The sequence below is a fragment of the Hemiscyllium ocellatum genome, chromosome 1 (genome assembly GCF_020745735.1).
Source record: "Hemiscyllium ocellatum isolate sHemOce1 chromosome 1, sHemOce1.pat.X.cur, whole genome shotgun sequence".
Taxonomy (NCBI): domain Eukaryota; kingdom Metazoa; phylum Chordata; class Chondrichthyes; order Orectolobiformes; family Hemiscylliidae; genus Hemiscyllium; species Hemiscyllium ocellatum.
This window is the reverse complement of record NC_083401.1, coordinates 48,893,106-48,907,926: the sequence shown is the minus strand read 5'-3', so window position 1 is coordinate 48,907,926 and position 14,821 is coordinate 48,893,106. Positions and strand designations below refer to the sequence as shown.

The window sequence follows — 14,821 nt, the reverse complement described above, 5'->3', positions numbered from 1 at the left end:
GCTCCTCAGGGTGGTGTCCTTGGCCAACTATCTTCAGCAACTTCATCAATGATCCAATCTTCATAATGACGTCAGAGGTGGGGATGTTTGCTACTGATTGTATGATGTTCAACACCATTCACAACAACTCATACTGAAAATCTCTCACGTTTGCATGCAGCAAGATCTGAACAACATTCAGTCTTTGTCTTGTAAGTGTCAAGTCACATTAGTGCCATAGAAGTGACTGGCAATTGCCAGAGGACAGTTTAATTAGGGATATATTCTGTTCTTTGTGGCAATGAGTTTGATTCTTGCAGACTTGTTGCCTGCCTAGTGCCGGGCTTAAGGATATGCCCTTAAGAAGAGTCTAACGAAAGAGCTGCTTTCTGAGATAGCATCATACCAGAATGGAAATGTTAACTCTCTCCATCAATGTTGCTAGGCCTGTTGAGTTTCTACTGCATTCTCTTTGTGTCAAATTTCTAGTATCTGCGGTATTTTGCCTTGATTAAGGCTCTCTCCTTAGTGCTGGAGTGAAACTTGGAGTGGATGGGAGGGACCAGTTGTTAGCATCCACATTGGTACCAATGACATTGATAAGGTTTGAATGAATGTTAACAGGCGGACTGAAACTGAAATACAGAACCTCAAAGATTACTACCTGAGCCAGGGGTAAAATGGTATAAGATAAATAAAGTCAAACAGCTCAAAGGTGGGGTTGGAGGAATGGGTTTCAATTCATGGGGCATTAGCACAGGATGGATTTCACTTGAACTGGGACCAGCATCCTAGAAAATTGAATGACTCAGGATAACAAGCAGAGGTTCAACTAAATTGAGAGTGGGATGTTCTGAAGAGGATTATATATGCTGAGAAAGCAAAATGATATAGCTCCATTGCAAGACAGCTACTTAGGCATTGATACATAGAAGGAAGAGGTAGCGTATACAAACATGAAAAAAACAAATAAGGCCAAGGCCATGTTTGCTCTAAAACAATGCAGTGGCCCGGAGGTTCCTGCAACGTTCTGCACAAGGTGATCAGTGCAATTGGCTTGTTGAAGCATTGACTTCTGGTTTTGAAAGTCACTGCCGCACATGGATTATGGAGATCGGTGCACCAAAACAAAAATTTCTGAAGGAGAGAGCTGAAGAAATAATGGAGGCCTTAATGGTGATCTTTCAGGAATTACTGGAATCAGGGAGGGTCTCAGAGAACTGGAAAATCGCTACTGTAATTCTCCTGCTTAAGAAGGGAGTAAGGCAAAAGATGGGAAATTATATGCTGATTTGCCTGACCTGAGTTGTTGGTAAGATTTTGGAGTCCATTGTGAAGGATGATATTTCTGAATACTTGGAGGTAGATGATAAAATAGGGCAAAGTCAGTATGGTTTCATCAAAGGGAGGTCATGCCTGACGAATGTTAGAGCTAGAGGAGGTAACAAGCAGGTTAGACCAAGGAGAGCCAATGGATATTATCTGTCTGGATTTTCAGACGGCTTTTGATAAGGTGCTGCTGAGTAAGATAAAGGCCTGTGGTGTTAGAGGCAAGGTCTGAGCATGGATAGGTGATTGGCTGTCTGGCAAGAGAGTGGGAATAAAAGGGTCCTTTTCAGGATGGAAGCCAGTGACTAATGGTGTTCCACAAGGGTCAGTGTTGGGACCACAACTTTTCACTTTATTCATCAATGATCAGGAACTGAAGGCATACTGGCTAAGTTAGCAGATGTTACAAAGATAGGTGGAGGGGCAGGTAGCATTGAGGAGGTGAGGAGGCTGCAGAAGGATTTAGAGTTGAGAGTGGGATGCTGGAAAAGCACAGCAGGTCAGATAGCATCTGAGGAGCAGGCAAATCGACGTTTCAGTCAAGAGCCCTTCATCAGGAATGAGGCTGATTGAGGATTTCCTTTCAAGAACCCTTTCAAGGATTTAGACAGGTTAGGAGAGTGGGCAAAGAAGTGCTGATGAAATAAAATGTGGGAAAGTGTGAGGTCATGCACTTATGTAGGAAGATGAGAGACATGGACTATTTTCCAAATGGGGAGAAAATTCAGAAATCTGAAGTGCAAAGAGACTTGGCAGCCTCTTCCAGGTTTCTCTTCAGGTAGACTTGCAAGTTGAGTTGGTAGTTAGGAAGGCGATAGTGGGAAAGTTGTGAATCTTGAAGATGTTCAGAAAAGATTTACAAGAATGTTGTGAGTGTTGGAGAGTTTGAGCTATAGGGAGAGACTGAATAGGCTGGGGCTGTTTTCCCTAGAGCATCAGAGGCTGAGGGGTGACCTTATAGAAGATTATAAAATCATGAGGGGCATGGATCGGGTCTTTTCCCCAGGGTGGGGTAGTCCAAAACTAGATGACATAGGTTTGAAGCGAGAGAGGCAAGATTTAAAAGGGACCCAAGGGGCAACTTTCTCATGCATAGGGTGGTGCATACATGGAATGAGCTGCCAGAGGAAGTGGTGGAGACTGGTACAATTACAACATTTAAAAGACATCTGGATGGGTATACGAATAGGAAGGGTTTAGAGGGATTTGGGCCAAATGCTGGCAAGTGGGACTAAATTAATTTAGGATATCTGGTCAGCATGGATGACTTGGACTGAAGGGTCTGTTTCCGTGCTATACAGCTGTATGATTCGATGATACTGGAATGGCCAGAAAATCGTACTCATCCATTACTTAAGATGCTAATTCATTTATTTTGGCCCAAGAACTATGTGCAGTTAATTTAAGAGCAATTTTTCCCCTTTTTTTAACCACTTATTGTCCCTTTAACCAATATTCTCTCTGATTAGACCATAAGACATAGGAGCAGAAAATAGGCCATTTAGCCCATTGAGTCTGCTCTGCCATTCAATCGTGGCTGATTGGTTCTTCAACCCCATTCTCCTGCTTTCCTCCCGTAACCTTTGATCTCCTTAGCAATCAAGAACTTGTCTGTCTCTGTTGTAAATATATTCAATGGCCTGGCCTCCACAGCCTTCCATGGCAATGAATTCCACAGATTCACCAGTTTCTGGCTGAAGCAGTTTCTCCTCATCTCCATTCTAAAGGGTCTTCATTTTGCTCTAAGGCTAGTCTCTCCCGCTAATGGAAACATCTTTCCAAAGGCCACTCTGTCCAGGCCATTCAGTATTCTGCAAGTTTCAATCAGAACCCCCTTCCCTTGTAAACTTCATCCAGTATAGTCCCAGAGTCCTCAAACATTCCTTAAATGTTAAGCCTTTCATTCCTGGGATCATTCTTGTGTTCCTCCTCTCCCTCCACCTTACCCCAGTTCCAACTTTCTAGCTCAGCACCATCCTCATGATCTGTCCCACCTGTCAATCTTCCTTCCCACCTATCCACTCCACCCTCCTCTCCGACCTATCACTTTACCCCATCTTCCTTCATCCACCTATTGCACTCTTAACTACCTCTCCCCAGCCCATCTCTTCCCATTTATCTCTCCACCCCTGAGGCTTCCAGCCTCATTCCTGATGAAGTGCTCCTGCCCTAAACATCGATTTTCCTGTTCCTCAGATGTTGCCTGACCTGCTGTGCTTTTCCAGCACCACTCTAATCTTGACTTAAACTCCAGCATCTGCAAGTCCTCACTTTCACCAAGTCTATTTGCCGACTGTGTCTATTTATGATGAAAGTTGATCGGTGTGATTCAGACCTTTGAATGATAGAGATAACCTGAAGTAATTTTGTGAAAATGAAAGATGTATTAATAATAAAACACTCATGTATTAAACAAGGAAAAAACACATAAGATTCGATCCACTTTCCTGCATGCCTCAGAAACCTGGATAATAAAGATTTATGGAAGAAAGTAAATGTTTTTGATTGTGAATACCAAGATTTATGCAAAAAATTCCATTTTATTTATTCATTCATAGGATGTTGGTTTCACTAGCTGGACCAGCACTTATTGTCCATCTTTAGTTGCCCTTGAGTAAGCCGCCTTCTTGAATCACTGCAGTCTATTTGTCCACAATGCCATTAGGGAGGGAGTTCCAGTATTTTGACATAATCATCATAAAGAAATGGTAATATTTTTCCAGTTCAGGATGACGAGTGGCTTGGAGAAACTATTCCTATGTATCTATCCATTTCAACTATAAAACAAAGGAAGAGGTACATGAAATTTTAAGAGTAAATAAAATTCTAAAATAATAAAAGAAAGAAAATATCAATGTTTCAACCATTTGATCAGAGCTGAGAAATACTGCAGAAACTTCTTTGAAAAGGCAAAGAGGAGGGTGACAGCAATGAGAATAGAGAGGTGAAGTGATAGAGAAGCTTCGGGAATGATTACGGTTAGAGAGCTGTTGGCTTAACCAAAAGTACAGGAGCAATAGAAATTGGGGGATTTGAAGAGGCTAGCATTGGAGGAACTCAGGAGTTTCCAAAGGTTATCGACTTCCTCCTTCAACGAGTGTCACAATGTTGATCTTTAGTGTTTGATGTCACCTTTCTAGCGCTCCCTGCGATTCTGGAGAGTATGCAGTTGATTTGAATTGTTTTATTCCTAAGCTGTCCTTATCTTCCTTCAAAACTTTGGATGTGAAGTTTGACAGTTGAGCTGACTGTTGGATTGGTTGGATCTCTATTGGTAGTCCGTATCTAGTAAACAATTTGAGCAATTCCTCTATAATCCTTTTAGCTGTGATATTGCTTAATGGGACAGCCTCTGGAAGTCCAGTCGATACATCCATCATTGTTAACAAATACTAATTCCTACTTTTTGTTTGAGGTAGGGGACCTACACAATCAATTAAGACCGTTGTAAAAAGATTCCTCAAATGCTGGAATAGGTATTAAAGGTGCAGGTTTTATTACAGCCTGTGGTTTTCCAATTACCTGACATGTATGACATGTGTGGCAAAATTCAACGACATCATTGTGCAGTCCAAGCCTGTAGAAATGTTTGTATTTTAGCCTGTGGTTTCCTCACTCTTAAATGACCTCCAAGTGGCAGCTCATGTGCCACTTGCAGCACGTCCTTTCTATACCCCACTGGCAAGACAATTTGATGAATTTTTGACCATATCTCATCTGCTTGAATATGTGATGGTCTCCATTTCCTCATTAAGACTTCATTTTTCAGGTAGTCGTAATTTGGAGGTGCCGGTGTTGAACTGGGGTGTACAAACTTAAAAAAATCACACAACACCAGGTTAATGTCCAATAGGTTTATTTGGAAGCACTAGTTTTCACAGCATTGCTCCTTCATCAGGTGGTTGCCATTTTTCAGGTAATAACACTCAGGGGTCCATTCAGATTCCTTCTCTGTATATGCCTTTGATACAACTGCTTTAAATTTTCATCTTTCTGCTGTAACACAATGAATTTTACAGAGCTAACGATTATCTATTTGCTCCTGTTTTAGCTCAACTATCTGATCGAACAAAGTCTCTGCTAAGGCCACTTCAGCTTCCTTATCTATACCCTTTGATCTCACTGATGTTTCAACTGTGTGACTCTGTGACCTTGTTACTACACAATCAGGTAAGATTCCAGGATAAAAATCCTGCATTGCTTCAATTGCCTGAGTCTCCACTGGCTTTTCAAGCACAGTAGGTGGCTCGCCCACCCGTGAATCAGCTATATCATTTGCAAGGATAACTTATATTCCTGGAGCTGAGAATTTGTCCTGTACTCCTACCACAACCTCTCCACTCTTTTCTGGACTCTCTAGCCTCACTTTATGTAATTGAGTGCTTTTTGTCTCTCCATAAATTCCCATTACCAGTACCTTTTCTGGCAGTAGTCTTTCAGGAGTACATATCTCCTCATCCTTCAGCATTACAGACTAAGAGGATCCTGTGTCCCTTAATATTATCTCTTTACCTGCTACTCTTGGCCTATGTGAATAAACTTTATCTTTGCAGGTATGTTTTCTAAACAAATCCGGCACTTTCTCCTTAACCAACCTCCTCTGATGTAGCTTTCTAACTTCTACTGTGCTTTTTGTTACCATTCCAATAAAACTCCTGACTTGTCCTGTTTTCCTACATCTGTCTTTTTCCTAGCCCATGAACACCATGATTTCATGTGGCCTACTTTATGTCTTTGAAAACACCAGAGCTTTTTACCTTCTTTATCCCCTTCAAGGGTTTCCTTTTTACCCTGTGGTGAGTTGTCCTTATGATCTTCACCGAGATCTACCTTTCCCTCTCCACATGAGGATTTCTTTTTGTCCCAGTTTCTATTCCTCATGGACTGAAATTGATTCTGGAAGCCAAACCATGTTTTATGGACCAATTCATAGTCATCAGCCACTTCATCTGCTAACCTTGCCATTTTAACTCTCTGCTCTTCCACATGAGTTTGCCCTACTTCCTCATTCCTGATGAAGGGCTTTTGCCGAAACGTCGATTTTCCTGTTCCTCGAATGCTGCCTGACCTGCTGTGCTTTTCCAGCACCACTCTACCTTCACTACTTCTTCATTAAGCTTACCTTCAGCCTTCATCTCAATCCTTTCAAGCTGACTTTCCTCTCTAAGAATAATTTTCTGAAATTCAAACTCTCTTTTTCTTTCTCTTCTGCTAAAGCCTTTGTTCTTTTTCTTTCTCTTCTGATTTTAATCGTAACTCAAACTGTTTCATTTCTGCTTCTAACTGAAGCTTTTTCATCTGCAATTGAAATTTAGCTATCTCTACAGATCCCGCTGGAGTTTCCAGCAAATGTAAATGCTGAGCCACTGCTGCAATCGTCTCATTTTTCCTCACCTTAGGAGGTAACTTCAACCCCAGCTTGTCTACTAATTCCCACAGCTTGGTCATATTTGCCTTTTGTAAAACCCCCACTTCTTCCACTTCCAGAACCTCCTTGATGACTGAAAGAGCCATTGCTATCTGAGCGCTGTTTAAACCAACCAAATCAACACCTTAAGTAAAAGACACTACCACTTGCTGTTTAAATCCTGCAAAGAGCCCCCAATCTGTTATGGACAAGGCCCGACCCCTCAAAACATTTTTAAGCAGGTAGCCCAGACCTGCTTTTGCTTTGCTATTTTCGAGTAAAAAATGAGGTCTGCAGATGCTGGAGATCACAGCTGAAAATGTGTTGCTGGTCAAAGCTCAGCAGGCCAGGCAGCATCTCAGGAATAGAGAATTCGATGTTTCGAGCATAAGCCCTTCATCATTCCTGATGAAGGGCTTATGCTCGAAACGTCGAATTCTCTATTCCTGAGATGCTGCCTGGCCTGCTGTGCTTTGACCAGCAACACATTTTCAGCTTTGCTTTGCTATTTGTTTAATTAAGTGTATAGTGGATATTTCCGGAGTGAATTAGCTGGTTCGACTGCCAAGTTTTAAACAAACAGAATTTATTTATAAAATTGTGGAATGAAACACAAAGGACAGAAGTAGAATACTAGATAACTTTCGTACCCAAAAATCTAATAGGCTTAATGATGCTGTTCCAAAAATACTTGCACCAGTCCCAATAAACAGTCCCTTAGCACAAAGAGTAAAAATGGCACAAAACACTTACAGGTTATGAAGTCAGAAGGGCAGGAAGAGGGTGAGAACCAGCAGCTTTTCTTTACACACACTGCTGCTGAACTGAATTCAGAACTCTAAACTAAATGAAGATTGGCCAATCCCTTTGATTATACCAGATTTTTTTTTAAGACATGAAAGCTTTAGGCTGGAAGCATTATCTGTTCGGGGTAAACAAAAAGGGCCCCAATAAACCTTTCAAACCCAGCCTAGTTGGCACTTGGCCAATTATCCCCCTCTGAAAAAAGTCTCCAGGGCATAGTAACCTTGTAAAACATTATGACATTAGGAAATACAACAAGGGAAAGACAAGGCCATGAAGATCTCTCAATGTAAATATTAAAAGTTGAAGCATTACTGATCCTGGAGCAAATTTAGGACAAAGAATATAGACATGGCAGGTAAATAGTTATAATTCAAGAGATAATCAGCAGAGCTTTGGATGAGATTAATTTTCTACAGGCTGGATATGTAGGACTGACAAGAACAGCATTGGCATAGTCAAATAAAACAAAGAAATGCTGATGCTGGAAATCTGAAACAAACAAAAATAGAAATTGCTGGATAAACTCAGCGGGTCTGGCGGCATCTCCAGAGAGAAAGCAAATATAATGTTTTGAGTCCACTGACCCTTCTTGAGAACTGCTGAGTTTCTCCAGCAATTTCATGTTCAGTTGTTATTGTAAGAGTCAAATCTGTGGGTCATGAAGGTCAACCATTCTGAGGTATAGTTTTTGAATTTTTAATTATTTTTGTTGCAATGAAACCAAAGCACATTTGTAGATTCAAGCAGTAAATGTAGAGCTAAGGTACAAATGAAGAGTCATGAACCAACATTGCTGGAAATCTTAGCATTCTATTGCAACAGAAATTTACTATTTTGTATTTGTTCCATTATTCATTTCCAAATTGTAGGTATGTTTCCCAAAATATCGGCAGACTTGGTTACAGAATCATCACCTCAATTTATTACTACTTTGAAGTCTCAGAAAGTAATTGAGAATGTTGATGTCAAGCTCTCCTGCACAGTGTCTGGTAAATAATGTTCATTCTTTTGATACCATAGAGCAATGTAATCAACTTGTATCACGTGTTCCTCACTGAAGGGAATTATGGATTATTCATTGGAACTTTACTTTATTAAATTCCATTATCATGAAAGAGAATGCTCCATCGTCTGGAATCTTAATAGTGGCTTTGCAAAGGTTTGGTGGAACATCGCTTGGGGCAGGATCCATAATGACCGACAGTGCTCCAAAAATATGACAAAATTAATTAAAAAGCTTGAAGAACTACATAACAGGCTAGCATATCATCCTTGTAATTTCACTGACAGGATTCAAATTAAGTCTAGATAGCTAAGATAAATACATTGTAAAATAAACAAACTGCAAATTCAAAACAATTCGGCACAACATCGTGGGCCGAAGGGCCTGTTCTGTGCTGTATTGTTCTATGTTCTATGTTCTATGACACAATAACCATGGAGTTATATTTTGTATATCTGTCCTCCTCTTCTGAAATACATCAAATCTTACTTTGGCAGGGTTATCTTAATCCAAAGGCTATTCTCTACACTTCGGCTGAACTAGTGCCATCGTTTCTTTATTAGGAATAGTCAATTCTAATGATTTTATACTGATATGTTCATGTCAATATTTTAGTGGCTTTCTTGCTTACATAATATGAAACATATTTATGAACAAAATAATAATTATTTTAAGAATACAGAAGAATAAATAAACAAGAAAAGAGCCATTTTGAACTCAACCCAACCATTGTTTGAAAATGCTGCCAGCACACTTCCATCAATGCAAGTCAAAAGATATTGCAGAAAATCCTTTCAGGAGAGGGCAGCTTCATATAATGCAGTTGTGCTGCTGGTTGAACAGACCAATCCATGAGACACAGGTATCTGCTACAAATGCCATAGATGAAGTAGTTGTCAGGTGTCATTATGGGCAGATGTTTACTATTTTAGTGCTGGCTGCCAAGCCTCTGTACCCACTGCTCATCATGGTGAAAGGCGTCAGCCTGCAAATGATGTAACAATTACCCTCTGTTGTTGCTTAGTAAAATGCGGTCTTCAAAAACTACAACCTGCCCCTTGAGAATATATACAATTTTTTGATGGATCTTCTGCATCTTATTCCATATGTTCGTAACTCTTCAGTTGAAAAGATTAGAGTTATAGAGTCATAGAGATGTACAGCATGGAAACAGACCTTTCGGTCCAACCCGTCCATGCCGACCAGATATCCCAACCCAATCTAGTCCCACCTGCCAGCACACAGCCCATAACCCTCCAAACCCTTTCTATTCATATACCCATCCAAATGCCTCTTAAATGTTGCAATTGTACGAGCCTCCACCACTTCCTCTGGCAGCTCATTCCATACATGTACTTGAAAAAGTTGCCCCGTATGTTTCTTTTATATCTTTCCCCTCTCACCCTAAACCTATGCCCTCTAGTTCTGGACTCCCTAACCCCAGGGAAAAGACTTTGCCTATTGACCCTATCCATGCCCCTCATAATTTTGTAAGCCTCTGTAAGGTCACCCCTCAGCATCCAACGCTCCAGGGAAAACAGCCCCAGCCTGTTCAGCCTCTCCCCGTAGTTCAAATCCTCCAATCCTGGCAACATCCTTGTAAATCTTTTCTGAACCCTTTCAAGTTTCACAACATCTTTCCGATAGGAAAGAGACCAGAATTGCGCACAATATTCCAACAATGGCCTAACCAATGTCCTGTACAGCTGCAACATGACCTTCCAACTCCTATACTCCGTTCTATTCTAAGGGTTTTTTCTAACTTTCTAAATTTTAGATTGTGTTTACAACTATTTGAACTCTCCACAGTGAATAAACAATTTGTCAATACATTTTTGTCTGTATCCTTTCTCCTTCTCATTAGTTTCATTATGTTGCAGACTGAAAATAAGTGATTTATCTTTCTATTTATGCTTCTTCCTCTGCATTACTGTTGTACTTTGCTCAGATTCCATTTTCAATATTTCTAACCAGAACACTTATTGTCCTTTGTTTTCTTTTGCAGTTAACTAAGATGTCCCCAGTCTCCTTGTCCAAAACTTTCAACTGTGTCAAATTTCCCTTATAATTATCACAACAGATAATGTTATTGGTTACTCCTATAAGTAGACTTCGTGAGCCCAGGGTGCACCTTTCACTCTCCAGTATTGTTACAATCAAATTTGAAGGAATGCATCATCCTTCTCTAGTTCCACAATTTCACACGTCATAACAGAAGTATAAATGTTTTACCCAGTTATCAATATGACCAATTATATACTTTGTCTATATATTAATTTTAGTTAAAAAAAAGTCCATCAATGAGATTTTGTAAATTTATAAGAACAAAACTAATGATCTATTGTGAAAATGAACGGATAGTGTCATGGGAATGTCACTGGGCTAGTAAACCGTGGAGGCATGATTTCAAATCCTACTGTGGCAGATAGTGAAATTTGAAATCAATGAAGCATGGAATTAACAATTGGTCTAATGAAGACCATGTAACCATTGTCAGTTGTCATAAAAATACATTCGTTTACTAATGTCCTTTAGGAAATAAAATGTATCACTGTAATTTGGCCTAGCCTACATATGATTACAGATTCAGAATGATTTGGTCAACTTTTTAAGCTATTATAAAATAGTGCAGCATGCCATTCAGTTGTATCAAACCACTATGTCATCTAAACAAAGCAATGGATCCAGGCAGCCCACCCGGTAACTATCAATGGCTAATTCAGCCCTGTCAACCCTGCAAAGTCATCTTTACTAACAAAATTGGGACGGATGCTTCATAGACCAGTCAAAGAATAGCCTGACATATCCATACCCACAGAATCACACCTAACAGAAAATATCCTAGATACCACCATCACTGTTCCTGGGTACGTCCTGTCTCACTAGCCGGACAAACTGTTTGGAAGTGGTGGCATGGCCATATACAAACAGGAAAAGGTTGCCCTGGAAGTCCTCAGCTTTGAGTCTGGACCCCATGAAGCCACATGACATCAGCTCAAAGAAGGACAATGAAACCTCCTGTTAATTACCTCCTACCATCCCACTTCAACTGATGAATGAGTACAAACATAATCCTAGCAATTGTCAGTCCACTCTTCTCATCAGTAAAGTGGTGCAAGTGGTTATTGATAGTGTTAGCAAGCGGTACTTGCAAAATAATAATCTGTCCACTGGCACCCAGTTAAATTCTACACAGTCACTCAGTCCCTGACTTCATTACACTCTTGGTTCAAATATGGACAAAAGAGCTAAACTGCAGTGTTGAAAGTGAGAGTCATTACCTTTGCCCTCAAGGCAGGATTTGACTTACTATGGCATTAAGGATCCTTGGCAAAAATGGTGTCATAGCTGGCACAGGGGAATATGGTTATGTCATTCATCTCAATGTAAGGACATAATTACGGATAGCTTATTAGGCTCAACCATCTTAGCAACTTCAACAATGACCTTTAATCCACCATAATGTCAGATTTGGGAATTGCACAATAGGCAGCATCATTTATGATTCCTCAGATACTGAAGCAGTCAGTTTCCATACACTGCAATATCGAGGCTTAGGTTGATAAATGGCAAGCAACATTTTTTATATATAAGTGCCACTCAATGGCCACCTTCAAGAGAAAATCGCCTCCTGACATTCAATCCCACTGCCATCACCTCATCCTCCACAGTGGTGGTTACCATTGACCAGGAACTGAACTGGGCTAGCCATATAAATGTTGTGGTTGAAAGAGCAGATCAGAATTTAGAAATTCTCTCACCATTAACTCACCTCTGGACTCACCAAAAGTCAGTCTACCATCTACAAGACTCAAGTGAGGAGCGTGATGGAATATTCCCCAATTACCTGGATGTATGCAGCTCCAACACAACTCAAGATACCCTATATAGTTCAGATCAAAGCAGTCAGTTAATTCAGCAAACCATTCACTACATTAAACATTCACTCCCTTTGCAAATACCCCACCAAGTCTCACACCATTTTGACTTGGAATCAAATTGCCATTCCTTCTTCCCTTGCTCGGACAAAATCCTGGAATTCCCTTCCTAACAGCATAGTGGGTGTCCCCACCATACAAGAACTGTGGCAGTTTAAGAATGCAGATCACCACCAAGTTATGAATATCAATTAGGGATGGGCAATAAATGCTGGCCTTGCCAGTGACACCCTCATCCTATGAACAATTTTGTTTTAATTATTTACCTCTGGGTGTTTAAGGAACCTGGCAGTATCCCTTTAAGAAATCAATTTTGGTAAGAAGCCTGGTACTGTCAACTCCACCAATACAGTCTTCTAACTGAGGAATTGAGTAGGGAAACTACCTTTGTTATTGCATCGTTTTTTCTATACTTTGTACAGACGAAGGAACTCCATTTGCTGTGATTAGGTTCAAACAGGTGCCTTTTTCTAATCTGTATTGTAAGTTGGCTTTCACCTGAGCCTTTCTGGACCTAAGTGATAAGAAACCTGTTTTACAACACAGTATTCATCTACATCCACATCATGTGCAGCTAGAGTTATACACCTTGCCAGGTCCCTAGAGCTTATTTTAAATTACATGAGTAGTCTTGTTAAATCTTCCCATGATTCATAGTAACATAGAAACAAGAGTAGGCCATCCAGCCAGTCAAGCTTGCCACACCATTCTATTCAATCAAGATTGATCAAACATTTCAATACCTTTTAACTAGCCCATTCCCATAACTCTGGACGCGACTAGTGATCAAAAATCTATCAATCTCTACCTTTAACATACTCAAAAGATTGAACTTCCACAGCCTTATGGGGCAGCGAATTTCAAAAGTTCACAACTGTCTGAGTAAAAATGTTTCTCCTCATCTTGGACGTAAGTGGTATCCTCCTTTCTTTTAAATTGCACCCATGGTTCTTGTCTCCCCAGCAAGGAAACATCTTACCTACACCTTACCATGTCTATACTTAAATATTTTGTTTCAATGAGACTATCTCTCATTCTTCAAAACTCTAGAGAGTACTTGCCCAGTTTTCCCAATCTCTCTTCATTGTCAGTCCCATCAACTCGGGAACAAGTACAGAGAACCTTTATTTTAGTTCCTCTATGGCAAACTATCTTTCTTAAGGTAAGTAGACCAAAATTACACACAAAACTCCAGGTGTGATCAAACCAAGTTTCTATTCAATTGAAAGTGAGGACTGCAGATGCTGGAGATCAGAGCTGAAAAATGTGTTGCTGGAAAAGCGCAGCAGGTCAGGCAGCATCCAAAGAGCAGGAGAATCAACGTTTCGGGCATAAACCCTTCTTCAGGAATGAGGAAGGTGTGCCAAGTAGGCTAAGATAAAAGGTAGGGTTTATTCAATTGCAGTAAGTCTTCATTACTTCCAAACTCAATTTCCTCTCGCACTAAAGACTAATTTATTGACACTCACAGGATGGCACAGGAAGATGAAGTTTAGGTCAACACATATCAGTGATTGTCGTTGTAGGGTAATTTATTTGAGTTATTCTAATTGTTATTCTAATTGTCAATATGTTAATGGTTGTATCTCTTTGGTGCTTTACATGTTGACAAATGTTTTAGCTTTATTTTGTTATTATCTATTTGCTATGCAGGTAATCCAGAACCAGAAGTCACCTGGTACAAAGGAGACAAGCAGCTTACTAAAGTTCTTGGAGTTCTTAAATATGAAGTGCTTAAGGATGGCAAGGTTCACACACTTAAACTATACAGGTGATTGGCTGTCCTGCATGGTAGTGATGGAAAAAGACTTCATGGAATTGATTTTTATTACAGGTCTTGAGAGATGTGCAGGCCCAGATATTCAATGTGCCACATCCAACATTCAAGCACTACATAGGCAGCGACGCATCCAATATGCCAAGCAAGAATAACCTCTCTGTTGTGGCATCAGGCTACTAACTATTTTTGTGCCTTCTCAATTGCATCTTATTTTTGTTTTTAATTACATGGAGACCAAATTTATTGTCTTAACTGTAGTCTAACAGAAGTTATACATATGTTTCACAAACCTCTCTACTTTTAAATGTGATCGCTCTATAAATGAACCCAGTGCTTCCTTCTTATCCTTGTTCCCATATTAATCTATGTTACTATTTTTTAATATTTAATAAATGATAGCTTTGGGGTTATTGTTAATAAAATTTATGGACGCTTGGCTAACATATTCATGGTACATTCATTTGTTTCGTATTTTAACACTTACACTAAATATTGAGAATAATTTTATATAAATGCTTTAAGTGTTTATCACCACCATCTTAATTTTGAACAATATCACTGCTCCTTTTATTGTTGCT

General features: G+C 39.9%; 1 long non-coding RNA gene across 3 annotated transcripts in view; it reads left to right on the top strand.

The window, feature by feature from the left end:
- The window catches only part of LOC132834251 (uncharacterized), a 28,750-nt gene extending 14,159 nt beyond the window's left edge, over positions 1–14,591 (top strand). For all 3 annotated transcript variants that reach the window (XR_009647164.1, XR_009647166.1, XR_009647155.1), the window contains exons 2-4: positions 5,360–5,478; positions 8,392–8,511; positions 14,117–14,591. This is a non-coding gene — a long non-coding RNA (uncharacterized LOC132834251). The remainder of the gene's footprint in view (positions 1–5,359; positions 5,479–8,391; positions 8,512–14,116) is intronic.
- The last annotated feature ends 230 nt before the right edge of the window (positions 14,592–14,821 follow it).